Here is a 14,812-nt window from a genome sequence, read left to right on the forward strand (position 1 = left end):
AATGAAAGCACACTGGAATTCCACCTACGTGAGAAAGACAGTAATTCTTTCTCAAGGTATTTTGTAGGTGAGAATTTATTATTTAGCAAAATATGAGTTTCAGGACTTGGGAGGTATATAAATATCTCAACAAATTCATTTGTGAAATGAAAGGAAATGTTTGAGCTCTTTTATGGCCTTATGCAAGTTTCCTGATCAGCGATGAATGATGGCATTAGTAAATCCTATGCTTTGTATATCTTGTCAGTGACGTTTTGTCCTGAGATATATCCAAAAAAGGGATTGCATCTAAATAACGTCTCTCTATAGCAAGATACTAGCCAGGAGACCAGTTAAGAATAAAAGTATAATGCCATAGAATCAAAAACCAGAACAACAGAAATGGAGTCTCCTGGAGTCTAAATTGGGAGCCAAGGATTATGCTAAACTCTGGAAATAAACAGACTTTGTGGAACCCACTGTTTATAATTTTTTGATCCTAAATTGATAAAATAAGGGAAACAAAGTCCTCTGTTCTCTAGTGGGAATATAAAAGAAATATCAATTCCCATTTATAGAACACTAGATAATGAATCAAGTACCTTCACAAATATTACCCTAATCCAGATAAAACAGACCCAGGAATATAAAAACACCTAAACTCGCTCTTGAGTAGTACTGGGGAAATTAGCAACTAACGTCAGGTGTTGAAGCCAGCCTGGTACTTAGAAGGAAGTTACTGAAAGCACCTTACCTCACAGGAGTAAGTCCTAGAAGAGGATGTATTAATTCCTGAGGTAGTTTTACCCCCTGTCTAAATTTTATACTGGGTTCATTGACTGATGAAAGCAGTAGCAAAAACAAGTCATGACTCTGAACATGAGAAAGTTTCTAAAGATGCTTCAGCCCATGAGAAAGAGCCAACTGTGAAGTGTCTGAAAACTCCTATGTAGTGGATACCTGTTTTTCTTGATTCCTCAAAATCTATTGCACATTTTTGGTGGTGAAACCTGATTTCTACTTGCAAAATTTTTCTTCACCACTGGATAAAATCAGAGACAGAGAGATCTGGCGCAGCCAGGAGGTAAGCCCATGCTAGATCTCGCTTCCTAGAACTTGAAGAGAGAGAGAGTACCCAAAAGATAAGACATGGAGGTTCAAGTGTTCCAGCCGTGGCACCCACAGGGGCAACCCTGTCCAGCAGGTCCTGTTCTGAGGCCTGTTCCTGCCTTTCCAGCCTGGTTTTCACTTTCCCTCCCATCCTATGAGTTCCACCCCAGCCTTCTAATAAACTCTCTGTTCGTTTATATCAGTTGGAGTAGGTTTCTGGTGCTTACAACCAAAGGGTTTTAACTGATATATGAGGGCTTTTTTTTTTTTTTTTGCTTCTCATTTATTCTTTCATTGAGTCATTGATCCATTCATACATTTGTTCATTCAATAATCATTTATTTACCAAATATTTTGTGCAGGCCCTAGAATTAAATCAGACATGATAACTGCTCTCAAGATTATAGTCCATTGGAAGGAAATAAGATTACACTCCACTGTTTCTCCATGCTTTGTTCATGTTGCTTTGTTCTTCTGGAATGGCCTCTGTGCCTCTCCATTTCCTCCTACTCATATTTGTCATTAAAGCCTCAGCTCCTCCCAGAAGTCTTTGATGCCCTACAGGCTGGATTAAGTGACCATCTCTAGACTTGACACCACCATGTATTATTGTAGGCTCCTTCACTAGAGAATAACCTTCTTGAGGGCAAGCACTCACCACTTTTACCTCTGCATCTTCAATGCCCAGCACAATGCAAGGCCCTCACTGGGAGTTCTTTCATGGTCTCTGAAGAAATGGAGTGTGATGAGTGGTGAATAGACTTACATGCAAGATGTTAGTGGGAGAATAGAGACAGGAGAGACCAAATAGACTTCCAAACAGAGGGTCTAGTAAAGCTTCAGAGAAGAGATGTCACTCAAGTCACATTTTAAAGGATAATTGCAAGTTTTCAGATAATAAAGGACTAAAGTTATTGAATGAGCAGAGGGAGACCATAAAGAAACATGAAATAATGGGAATGCATAGAAGGGGAAGGCTGAGTACTCAGGGTGTCTGGAATACAGATTTTTAGTGTCATGAGGGTAATGAATCAGAAGAAGGACTTTGTCATGTTGAAAGAATTTAGTCTTTACTCATATTCAGTGAGAGGCAGTATGACTGTATTAGTTTGCTAGAGCTGCCATAACAAAATACCACAGACTGAGTGGCTTAAGCAGTAGGTTTATTTTCTCACAGTTTGGGAGGCTGCAGGTCTAAGATCAAGGTGTCAGCGAGTTCTCTCTCTCATTTTTTTTTTAGAAGAGGGAACATGTTCTTTATTTTACCTACTTACTTTTTGGCCACACCACGCAGCATGTGAGATCTTACTTCTCCAACTAGGGATTGAACCCATGGCCCCTGCCCTGGGAGTGCAGAGTCTTAACCACTGGACCACCAGGAAAGTCCCAGGTTTGGTTTCTTGCATGGCCTCTCTCCTTGGCTTGCAGATGGCTGCCTTCTTGCTGTGTCCTCACGTGGTCTTTCTTCATGTCTGTATGCAAATTTCCTCTTTTTATAAGGACACCAGTCAGATTCGATTCAGGCCCACTTTAATGGTTTCGTTTTAACTTAATTACTTCTTTAAAGGCTTTATCTCTAAGTAGAGTCACATTCTGAAGTACTGGGGCCTAGGACTTCAACATGTGAATTTTAGGGTGACACAATTCAGCCCATAAAAAGAATGTAGTAGTCAAGAGCAGAGACTCTGCAGTTGACTTCCTAGGTTCAGATCCTTGATTTTTTATTTAGTAGCTGTACAATTTTGGACAAGTGACTTAAACACTCTTTTCCTCAGTTTTCCATCTTCAAAATAGTATTAATAATTACCTTTTGGGTTGTTATGAATAAGAATAGTGCTTGGCAAAACAATAAATTAAAGGGAAAATATTCACTGGGGAGAGACATAATCAAGGATCACTCTGAAGTCAGGGTGAGGGACGGGTTGGAAATAGAAAAACTGGAGGCAGGGAGGTCAGTAGAACATACAGAATTTTGTAACCTAGTCATTATTTCAGTGAAAGGGGAGGAAAGAGTGAAGATACATAAAGATGTTGGCATCAGCTGGGATAGGAAAATCCATAGGGAAAGCATATTTAGAGTGGAGGGAGAGGAGCTCAGAGACATTGTGAGTTTGAGCTGCTTGAGATTCACCCAAGAATCAAGTCTAGCAGATAGTGACACATACAGTTCTAAAGCTTGGGGTAAAATCTGGGCCCTTAAACAACAGGGTCAAGAGTCATAAGAGAAAAAATGGCAGCTGTATTCATAAACTATGGTGAAATTGTCCACAGGAACCAATCCATATGACTTTGAGACTAGCGCCATAATTTTCCAACAGGATCACTAGGGAACGTAAGACTAAACCCCACATCCTTGCAAAAGGTCATCCTACTGACCAGGATTAAGGTCTTAATGGCAGAGAGGTCTGCCAGGCTTCAGTTTCCAAGAATGAGTGTCAGGGAAGACAGGATGGAATAGAGGACCCTGAATTCCATCTTGTTTTCAATCTAACCTATTGAGAGGGTTTTTTTGTTTGTTTATTTATTTATTTATTTATTTATTTATTTATTTATTTATTTATTTATTTATTTATGGCTGCATTGGGTCTTCATTGCTGCGTCTGGGCTTTCTCTAGTTGAGGCAAGCAGGGGTTACTCTTCGTTGCAGTGCGCGGGCTTCCTATTGCGGTGGCTTCTCTCGTTGCGGAGCATGGGCTCTAGGCGCACTGGCTTCAGTAGTTGTGGCGCATGGGCTTAATTGCTCCATGGAATGTGGGGTCTTCCCAGACCAGGGTTTGTACCCATGTCCCTTCCATTGGCAGGCGGATGCTTAACCACTGCACCACCAGGGAAGTCTGCCTATTGTGTTCTGACTGAGTAAAATTTAGAGATCAAAAGTATCATTGATTTAGTTCATAATTGTCTCCTCAGCCCAGGATATAAAGAACGTAATCAAATGTAATCTCCTTCCTCAGAAATCACCACGTCAACTACGTATACAAATGTGACTTTGCACGTAGTCAGGTCATTCTGAGCCAATGTTCTCTTCTGAAAAATTACAATAAAATCTTAGTAGCTTTGCCCTTCCTCTGGTATCAGAGTGATGATATCTAACATGACAATGGTTTATAGTTCCCCAAAGTTTATACTGGAGGGTGTTTTTGTTGTATCATTGTTATTAGTAAGCATTGACAAAGCCATGGTCAGTGGTATTTCAGTAGAAAGGGCTCCAGTGGACCCTAACTTTGTCTGCAGTATAGCCTTTGAATATCAATGTGGGCATTTGTCAATGCCCAAAGCAGCCATCTGGTGACCACAAAGTGACTAGGCACAGAGAAAGTGACTTCATTGCAAACCATGTGAGAAATCATTTGAGGAAGACATCCTCTCACCCCAAGCACCCTGTGATGAAGGATGTTTATTTCAGTGCAGTCCAGTCATGGGACCCAGTAACTGGGCAGGAAGTGGTGGCCAGTCTTACAGATGGTTGACCAGTCTCCAAACCATCTGCCAATAAGCACCAAGGCCCTACCTCCTTAGTCAAGCAGGAAACATCCAAGGCAGCTGGAGAGGGGAGAAGTGGCCTGGTTTAGTGAAAAGACCACCAGACTGAGAATCAGGACACCTGCTCTCCCCGTCCGTGCTCCACCACAAATGAATTATCTGGATAAATGGTGAAAAGCCATTTTTCTTCTCTGGGCTTCCAGTTCCTCCTCTGCTGAAAGAGGGATTTGAACCAGATTCTTTCTCAGGGAAAGGAACTTCCCCTAAATAACATCTAACACTTCTCTGTATATTACTGATAGTTGCTGCACAACTGGCAAGGTAAGTGTGATCACGCTTCTCAGTAGATGGAGGTAAAATCTTTCAGTTTTACCTTTCCTCTCTTCTCCACCTCTGCCCCATGTCTATGGCTCCACTGAGGGCCGGCTCCATGAGTGTCCAACTTCAGACGGGTTCTGTGCTTGGTTTAACGCTCTACTGTCAGATCTCAAAATGCACAGTAATTTTTGAAGAAAGACCTCACATTCTCATTTGTCATTGGGCCGCACAAATTATGTAGCTGATGCTGCCTTGATTCTGTGATCCCTGGCAACTGAGACTCTGGGTCGTGGGTGCTCAGGAGCAAACAAAGGTGTTTTCTACAGGGTGTAGTTCTCACTCCACAGAACCCCAGTGATGTGGATAAGATGAAGGTGACAGAGGTGAGCTCATTAAATTGAGTCAAGTACTTCCAGGGGAAGATGCAGGGTCAATAGTTATAGAAAAAGGAAAGAAACACTCCTGATCTGGGAGGAGCTAGGAACTGGCTCCTTTTCTCCATGTATTCTGACATTGTGGGAGAAAATTCTCTTTGTTATTGAGTCAGGAAGTTGGGAAATGTGTATGTGTTCAGAGTGGGGTAAGGTGCTAATTTCCTTCCAACTTTTTACGTCTCTGAGCCCTCAAGCTAGGGATCGCTTGAGGAGCAGGTGGGAAAGGAAGACAAAGGTTAGACTCAAAGGATCACAATAAACCCTACGGTCCTAACTGCTACCAGAGTCCTTCCGGTGTGAATGTCGGATGAGGAGTCCAGGGTTTCCATGTGGTACCCTAACCCCATGCTGCTCTCTATCAGGGCCTCTTGCCTGCCTACCCCTGTAGCAAGTCTCCCACTAGACTTGCTCTCCACTGCTGAGAGCATCAGAGCTATAGCAGTCCACGAATACTGCCTGGGATCTCCAGAGGGCTCCATGCCTCCCAGGCTTAGTGAGGAGAGCCTGGAGTGGTGGCCTGGGAAATGCACCAAAGAAAATACGTGGGTGTCCCAAGGGAGAAGGAAATGGGCGTCCAGAGTCTTGGTTGAGAGATCTAGGCTCTGCCATGCATCTTAGCAAACTGGTCCTTTTGTCCTCATCTATAAATGATGAGGTTGGACAGCAGAGGCAATGTCGTTTAAGAGGTGAAATGTACCCCACTGTGGAGTTAAGTAGTCCTGGGTTCAAATCCTGACTTAACCACATCTGTAACTGTGAGATCCTGGGTGAGTTACTTCACTTCTCAAAGCTTTGTTTTCCTAATTAACACTTGAAAACAGACTTAATAATGTCTCTTTCACAGAGTTGCTATGTGACATGAATAGGCTAATAAGAGGATGACAGGAGGGTCCCACTCTTGCACATGTAAGCATTCAATCTTTGAAAATGATTACTACGTATAGAAGCTTTGAGACTTTCCCAGGGACCTGTGACTACGTGATGAAATGGTGTTTGTTCTGGTGTCTGAGACACGGTCAGCAGGAGCGGAGAGGGAGGACTGTAGCAGATCCCGTGCACATTTGGAGACGTGGCAATATGGTGAGCAGAGACTTCCACGGTATGTGGGGGAGAACAGAGTGCTCACGGGAAAAGGAGACCCCCAACCCCTTCAGCGCAGATCCTGTCCTTGGTCCTCATCCTCCTGTTGGCCAGGAGTGCGTGGGCGTGGATCACAGAGTTTGGAACCTCTCAGGTCCAATCTGGGCTCCATCTAGACAGGCAGCTGGAGACTGGCAGCACAGCATGCCAATCACTTTGGGGAGGAGGAGGTACCTCAGCAAAAAATGTTTTCTTCCTGCCTCCACTGACTGCTGGCTTCCAGAAGAGTCTGGTGTAGCTGAGGGCTAGCCTAGGAGCCTCGGCCAAAATCGATAAACCAAGGGAGCTGTCTGGCTAGCGGCGATTTCTCTGTCTTGCCCATCAGCCTCCTAGGGAACAGGCAGCTCTGCCTAGGCTGTGTCAGGTCAGATGGCCATGGTGACACATCATCCTAAGGGCTCCCAAAGCAGCGTCCTACCCTTCTCAACTGATCTTCTTCTAACCACCAGTCCATTCGAATCTCAGGCATCGGGAAACTGTCACTTCACCTCATTTAGACTTGCCCATCTATAATCTCAGTAGGTACAAGGAAGACTCTATGACCTGCCCCCTGCGTTCGTATCTCATCACACTTCCCTCTGTTTCCCACCTCATCTTTATATGTTGGTAACACCAAATTTCACTTAAGCTCTTTCCTCTTCCTAGGAAATAATGTTCCTCATCTTCCTGGCACCAATTGGACTGAATTCTTCATTTCCCCCCAGGCTGGGCTAGGTGCTACTTCTTCATTGCTGCCATGACTACCTGTGTGTACCTCTACCCTGGTACTTGTCAAAATACATAATCACTCTCTCCCACTAGACTTGAGACCAAAGAGGATTCCTCATAATCCTATTACTTAATGCATAGTCAGATCTCGGGGTATATATATTTAAAAGAAAAAAGTGAAACAAAACAAAACTTCTACAAGTTCAATTCAATCTACCTTGATCCGTCCTAAACCCCTTCTCCTGCCACACGTTCTCCACAAAGTAGCCATGTTCATGTTTGTACAACACAAAGCTAGTGGGGTCCCTTTCATGTTCAAAAGTTTTCAATAGCTTCACATAACCCTTAGGATAAAAATGCTATATCCTTATCATGCCCTACAAAATCCTACTGGATCTAACTTCTGCCTATTTCACTCTCAAAAACACTTGTCCATATTTTTGGTTTCTGAATCAGTTTGGTTTGCTGTATAATAAATCAGCCTAATCTAGTGGCTTAATACATAATCAGTTATTATTGTTCAAATGATTATTGTTTTAAGACACTGGTCTTCTCTGGACTTACTGATGCGTCTGTCACCAGGTAGGGGTCAGGTAGGCAGCTCTGCTGATCTTGGCTGAGCTTGCTCACACGTTAAAGAGCTGGCTTGCCATAGGCTAGTCTAGAATGGCCCCAGAGGGACACCTTGGCTCTCCTCCACGTGGGCTCTTGTTCTCTAGCAGACTCACCTTCTCTTGTTTATAGGGTGGTAGCAGGGTTCCAGAAGACTTTTCTTGAGTCTTAGGCTCATCATTGCCTTAAAAACACTCCCACCTCATTCTGTTGACCAAAGTGGGTCACAAGGCCAGTCCATATTCAAAGAGTGGAGACAGAGGTCCCACTGTTTGAGAGGAAAAGCTGTCAGGTCACACTGCAAAGGTCATAGACTCAGGAAAGGGTAAAAAACCACAGCCACTTTTGCAATCAATTTACCAGAGACCATGATTCAATAATTAGAATCAAGCATTTGTATTTTTAGTAAGTATTCAGATGATTCTGGCAAGTCACTCCAGGATCATCCTTTGAGAGCACTACTTATCCTCAAGTTACACCACCTTTCTTCTGTCACCTGAACATATCCTGCTCTTTCCAGAGACCTAGAAAGATCTCCATAAATATGTGTTGACTGAATAAACAATTGATGATATTAGAAGTCAGGAGGGTTGAGAGCAAATCGGGATCAGAGATTCAGGAAAAACAAAACCAGAAAGATAAAATCAAAGATGTTGGAGGCCCCTTTTCTACTTGAGGTCCAAGGCTAGACGTGGATGCCTGGAAGCGAGCGCAGTCAGGAGGCTCTGGAGAGAACCCAGGAGAGAACAAGACAGGCAGGATTCAGATCTCAGCTCAAACTCGCCTCATCCTCCTGTCCCTTGGGACTTCAATGATGTTGAAAGAACATATGTCAGCCCCACAGCTGACACATCTGCTTCAAAGGCAACAGAGCCATATGGCTCTGTTTGCTCCTGTGCCCCATCCTCTCCCGAGCTGATCACCATTCCACGTGGACCTCGTGCAAGTGATTAAAAAAAGGATTCTGCTCTTACCGTGCTGTCAGAGAAGAGCGATGCGTCTTGTCACAGGGAAGATCCAGCATGTTCCAGGGCCGCTAGGGGGAATCTCTAGCCCCAAGTCCCACCTGAAGCCTGGTTTCTCCTAGCAACAATAAAGAAATGCAGGAGCAAATCGCTTCCAAAATCCCTCAATCCCCAAATCACTCTGTACATCCAGAGAACAAACATCTGCCAACATCTGCCCACAGCACCTCATTCTTCCAACATTGAGACTTGAAAGACTAGGACACATTTGCTTTTTACCATTCTATTATGAAGGGAAATCTTAGTTTTCTATCACACTCACTCAGCTGGAATACTTTTCACATGTTTCTCCTTTTCAAACTCTCTCTCATCCCCCCAAATAGCCACATCAATGATGCACGTTTTCTTAAATAAGCTCCTGTCTCCTTAGGTTCTCATTAGCTGCCTGGAAAGCTGAGTCATGCAGGATTCACACATCATTATTCTGGGTCATAACTCCAGGCAGGGTGCTCCCCCCTCCTCCCCATGCTCAAGTTACCCTCTGTCAGTCACCCTGACCCCACGGGCTTTCTCATGCATCCTTGAGAAGCTGAGTTGTCAGAGGAACCAGAGTGCCACATCCAGAGGCAGGACTAGGTGATGGCTGATCTCCCCCAAGCAAAGAAATTGGACCAGATGAGAGTGATTCCCTCTTAGCTTTCAGTCAGTTACCTTCGTCTCCTGGATTTGAGAGCAGGAAACATCCATTGGTCAGGTCCCACCATCCTTATTTGAAAGAAATTATTTTGACGGCTGGTCTCACTTGGAAATGGGGATAGTAGTAGTTAGTACACTGAATTCTTGAGAGGGTCAGATGCCTAGGAAGCATCCAGCATGGAGTCTGCTCAGTAAAGCGTTGGTTGAATGTGATTCTAGGTTGAGATGGAAAACGGATGATGACAGGAAGAGTGAGGCTGTCCCGTGTATGCCCCGAAGCATGCCTGTAGCAGATACTTCCAGAAGTTAAGGAAATGCACCTGGCCTGGAAACTCCTGAAATGAAACTTTTAGTTGAATGATGAAGCAATTCAACCGTTGAGTTCACTTGTGCCTTAGGAAAAAGAGAGTAATAGAACTCAAGATGATGAGAGAATCAATGTAAGTCTAAAGGAATGAGGTGAACAGAATTACTGCAATGGACTCTGTGCATTCTGGTAACAGAGATTGTTTGCTACAGTTGTAAGAACTTAATAATTATAAATGAACACATTGGTAAAATAACCTACATAAAAACCTTGGCAAGAAATTTTGGACACGGAGTGCCCTTGACATTAAACTCAGATGTAAGAAGCATGTGTGACATATTAGAAAGACATTGGATGGGGAAACAGCAGACCTGGGTTCCAGTTCTAAATTGCTGCATTATCTTTTTATCCAGGGTTTTATTCACCTTCTTTGTAAATTGAGGGGTTGAAATGGGGGTCCGTAAAGATCTTTTCCAGTGTGACTTTCTCCGATCCTTTGTGGGTGATTCCAGTGAGTAGAAGGCTGAGGTCTCATGAGCTGGAATCACCATAGGACCACAGATACCAGGAACTTTATGTAAGGAGACACATTCCAATGCAGTTGGAGGCTCTTTCAATGGGTGAGTTTGGACTGACCAGGCAAGAGTGTTGCCATTCCCTCTACTTGGAACCCAACTTCCTTCTCCATCTGCTCCTCTGCCCTCTTACTACAACTCCTTTCTCTGATCTCCACTTAGACGTCCAACCTTTCCACTGGGAAGCTTCTCTGCCCCTCTAAGTCCGGGTCGACTGCCTTTCTCCCTTACCTGTCCCCATCATGCCCTCTACTGCCTTTTTCATCATATTTCTACTGGATCATGGCTTCTTTTCTCTCTGCATTCCCCTCTCAGCTGCAAGCACAGTAAGGTCAGAGACGTTGTCTATGTTTCCCCAGCTTCCAGCACAATGCCTAGCACACATTCTGTCCTCAGTGTGTGTGTCTGTGTGTGTGTCTGTGTCTGTGCACATGTGTTAAATGCAAACCAAGACCTTGGTTCAAGTACTGGCTCTGTCACTAACCTGGGCTCACCAACTGCCCATTTCCCCATCTTTTCTGTCCTCTCTATCCCCATTGCCAATTCTCAAGTTCAGGTTCTCATAATTGTTTACCTAGATTGTTTCTAGAAACTTCCTTTCAGCCTGTACTCCCTTCTTCCAATGCTGCCCTTTGCTTGCTTTCAGATAATTTTCATTAAAACAATGTTATCTCCAATTTAAAGAAAACCTTAGGATTGATATAAAAAGTTCCAACTCCTTAGTCTAGCTTTCAAGGCTATTTACCATCTAATCTCAAAGTACCTTTCCAGCCACTTCTCCCGTGAACTCTGACTCACCAGCATCAGACTATTTGCCATTTCCTGAGTGCCCCATCAGCTGTCACATCTCTGGGCTTTTAGTGCAAGTCATTGCTGCCTAAGAGGCCTCTCTCACTCCCTTTACTACCTCGAGAAATTCTCTAGGATCAGAGAGATCTTGTTCCTCCTCTTCTCCCGGCAATTACCACATTTTTATAAAGGTGACATTAATGTGTGCTTTCTTCATTCAGCTGTAACTTCCTTAAGAAGTGACAAAATGTCTTTTCAGCTTTGTTGTTCCTGTGGGACAGGATGGAATGCCTACATGGCACCACATAGAAATTGGTCAATGAAAGTTTGTAGGAGGAATAAATATCTACGTGTAAGGGTCTAAATTGCTAATTTTATTTTGAAGTGCTCTCTCTCTCTCTCTCTCTCTCTCTCTCACTCTGTCTCTCTCTCTCTATCTATCATCTATCTATGTATCTATCTATCTATATGTTTGTATGTATTTCTAATCAAGGATATCCAGACACATTTACAATCCCACTTTCCCATATCAGGTGAGATTTACAAACAAACTGTAGCTTAGAAGTAAGTTTCTCATGAACTTAAATTGAAAGTCTGAATAAATATTCAATACACAAAACTACTTGAATAATTGTTCTCAACTTTGGCTGCCCAGTAGGTTTCCTGGGGAATCTTTAAACCCTTGATACCCAGACTGCATTTTGATTTTCAAATTTGATTACCCCCTACCCAGTAAATCAAAATCTCTAGTGGTGGAACCTGGGTATCATTATTTTTAAAGCTCCCCAGGAAACTAGTGCAAGCAAAGTGGAAAACCAGGGCCTGAACAGAAGGCAGAAAGGAACCAGTGGAGAAACTGGCTTCTGTGACTAAAGCAGCTTGGAAAGAGCCCAGGTTGTTCAGTTGAATCATATTTCTTGGTTCCAAAAGCATTAGATGAGGTCATGGGGTGGGTTTATAGTCCAATAGGACCTGTGTCTTTTTAAGAGGAGGAAGAGACATCAAGGATGCTCACATAGGGCAAAAGGCATGTGAGGACACAGTGAGAAGATGGTTGTCTGCTAGCCAAGGAGACAGTCTTCAGAGAAACCAAACCTATCAACACCTTGACCTTAGACTTCCAACTTCCCAAACTGTGAGAACTTCATTTCCGCTGTTTAAACCATCCAGCCTGCCATATTTGTTATGGCAGCCTCAGCAGACCAACATGCTCCATCATCCATGGCATCAAGAGGTTTGCTCAGGTAAGCCAACTCTGCAGTGTGATCATGAAGTTGTTCAGACAGAATCTGAAATTAACCACTTGACTTCTCTCCTCTTGGCTGTTCCTCAAAGTGGAGTCAAATTGGTCAAGTTTTCTGGGGTTGGGGTTTTATGGACCATGTTGCAGTAAAGCTAGCCCCATCTGAAATTGGTGGAAGAGGCACGAGGCTGGTAAGAGGCAGCTAGTTCGTGCAAGTGGGCTCAGCTTACCTGGTTACCATTGTATTTGCTCCCTGTTTACCCCAAATGGCTGGACTCCATGAGCTACCCCTGCATGATGTCACACTTCTGTGCTGAGAAGCCCAATTAGGAAACTCTTTGCCTCAGCATTTTCCGTCTTATCCCCTGATCCATTAACAGCATCCTCTTGACTCTGGAGGGCAGACCATTCTGTAACTCAATCCACTCCAGAGCACTTAATACATTTTTGTTCAGTGTGATGGACAGTGTGATGCCGTCAAAGAGCTTTACAATCACACTGCCCTGCTACCGAACCCTACCTCTCTCGCTTAGGAGTTGTGAGAACTTGGGGCCACTGTTCTGAGCCTCAGTTTACTCATGTGCAAAATGAGAATGAAAGTAACTTTATGTGGTTGATATGAGGGTTAATGAAAAATTTATTTCAGGGTGTAGAATGATGTCTAGCATATTGGAGCTGACTAATATTCCCCTTTTCCTGTGATCTCTTGAATTTCAATATAATCTAGTTTTAGTTTATCATTTAATGTTGAGCACCAGCCAGCAAGAAGAGGTGGCCAGTGTTTTGGAGCTGAAACGTTCCTTATGTTTCATAGTCCAATCCCTCCACTTTACAAGGAAACCATTTTCCCAAGATTACCTAGCAAGTTGTGCTCAAGCTGAAACAAGATCCCAGTCCCCCTGACTCCAGTTCACCACTCTTTCCAGAACACCTTCTGCCTGGTAGAGCATGCAGTCACTGAATTTTCCTTCAGGTGGTAAAACCACATTGATTTAATTCCTTCCTTCCTGGACAATCTCTAGTTTACCCACTGGATTATCAGCTTCACTCTGCCTCATTCTTCAACATTCCCCAAACAGACCATTGCATTGCCCTCTGCTTGTCCCTGAGTAGATGTGTCTATTAAGTCTGCCTCCTATGTCTCAGGGGTCAAAATGTGAGCATTGAAGGTGGCTGTCCCTAAGCAGGAGGCTGTGCTATTAGCAGGAGCCATAGCTAACTGTTTTCAGAGACCTTCATTATTAACAAAGTTTTGATTCCATGACTCTGAATGAATGCAGTAGAAAAGAATTCCCCATACCATACATGAAAGTCATTGTGTTAAACAGGAAGAAACTGAACTTGGAAAAAACTTCATGTTTTAATATTTACCTACAGCTCAAAATGACGGAGTGGTATATGAGAACCCCAAGATCCAGTTCTAGCCCTTTCAGCATCACCTCTGCTGTTATTCTCATCTGTTTCCCCAAACTGCTAACATATATATGTACATGCCATAGGAGAGAGATCATTGCTCCTGCAAACTCCACACCCTTGCACATGCTTTTCTCTTTGCCTGAAATGCCCTTCTCATGTTTTCTACCTGGAACACTGTCACTCATCGTCTCAGTCTGTTTGGGCTGCTATAACAAAATACCACAGACTGGGTGGCTTATAACCAAGCAAAATGGATTTTTCAAAGTACTGGAGGCTGAGAAGTCCAAGACGAAGGTGGTGGTTTCTGAGGGACCACTTTCTGGTTAAAAGTCAGCACCTTCTCACTGTGTCCTCACATGAAGGAAGGGGCTGGGCACTCTCTGGAACCTCTTTCATAAGGGCACGAATCCTGTTCCTGAGGGCTCCACCCGCATGACCTAAATACCTCCTAAAGTTCCCACCTACTAATACCATCACCTTTGCGGGTTAGGATGCAACACATAAATTTGGAAGGGACACATTCAGAGCATAGCATTCATCTATCAAAAGTTACTTAGAATATCAGCTTTTCAAGAGGGTCCTGATTCCCTACCTCTTTCCTTCTGTGCTAATTCCATACTTTGTGATTTTCTTTAAATATCATACTTGTCTCACAAAAGTGTAATTTTGGCTCTTGGCACTGGGCTGTTATTTCCCAAAGTTGCTGTGGGAAATCATCCTGGGGGATAAAGTAGGAGGGTGGTTACTGGTCATTAAAAATTTGAGAAAGCCATGTTAAAGTTAAGCTAGTTACCTTACTGGAAGACTTTTCAAAGACTTTAATATGGTCACCTTGTATTGTGTATTTCCCTGAAGAATGACAGAGAATTCAACATTTTCTAAAACTCTGAGACACGGTACACTGTTTCGATGATTCACCTCCAGAGACTAATGTTCTGTAAACACACCCAGGGAAATTTTGCACTAACCTGTAAGTCCACTGAGAGAAGAGGCTGAGTTGAATGTATTTATCTCTTTCGGGAGCCCAGCACTGAACC

The 14,812-nt window shown here is 43.5% G+C and overlaps 1 long non-coding RNA gene across 2 annotated transcripts in view; it reads right to left on the minus strand.

Moving 5' to 3' along the window:
• LOC136792184 (uncharacterized) overlaps nucleotides 1–14,812 on the minus strand; it is a 38,550-nt gene that overhangs the window by 15,333 nt on the left and 8,405 nt on the right. The window contains exons 1-2 of one of the 2 annotated variants that reach the window (XR_010835636.1): nucleotides 9,029–9,114; nucleotides 8,759–8,867 (exon numbers count right to left, since the gene is read on the minus strand). This is a non-coding gene — a long non-coding RNA (uncharacterized lncRNA). Of the gene's footprint in view, nucleotides 1–8,758; nucleotides 8,868–9,028; nucleotides 9,115–14,812 lie in introns of those variants that run through there. The other variant, XR_010835637.1, reaches the window with a different exon arrangement.

This window comes from Kogia breviceps, chromosome 11, assembly GCF_026419965.1.
Source record: "Kogia breviceps isolate mKogBre1 chromosome 11, mKogBre1 haplotype 1, whole genome shotgun sequence".
Classification (NCBI taxonomy): Eukaryota; Metazoa; Chordata; class Mammalia; order Artiodactyla; family Physeteridae; genus Kogia; species Kogia breviceps.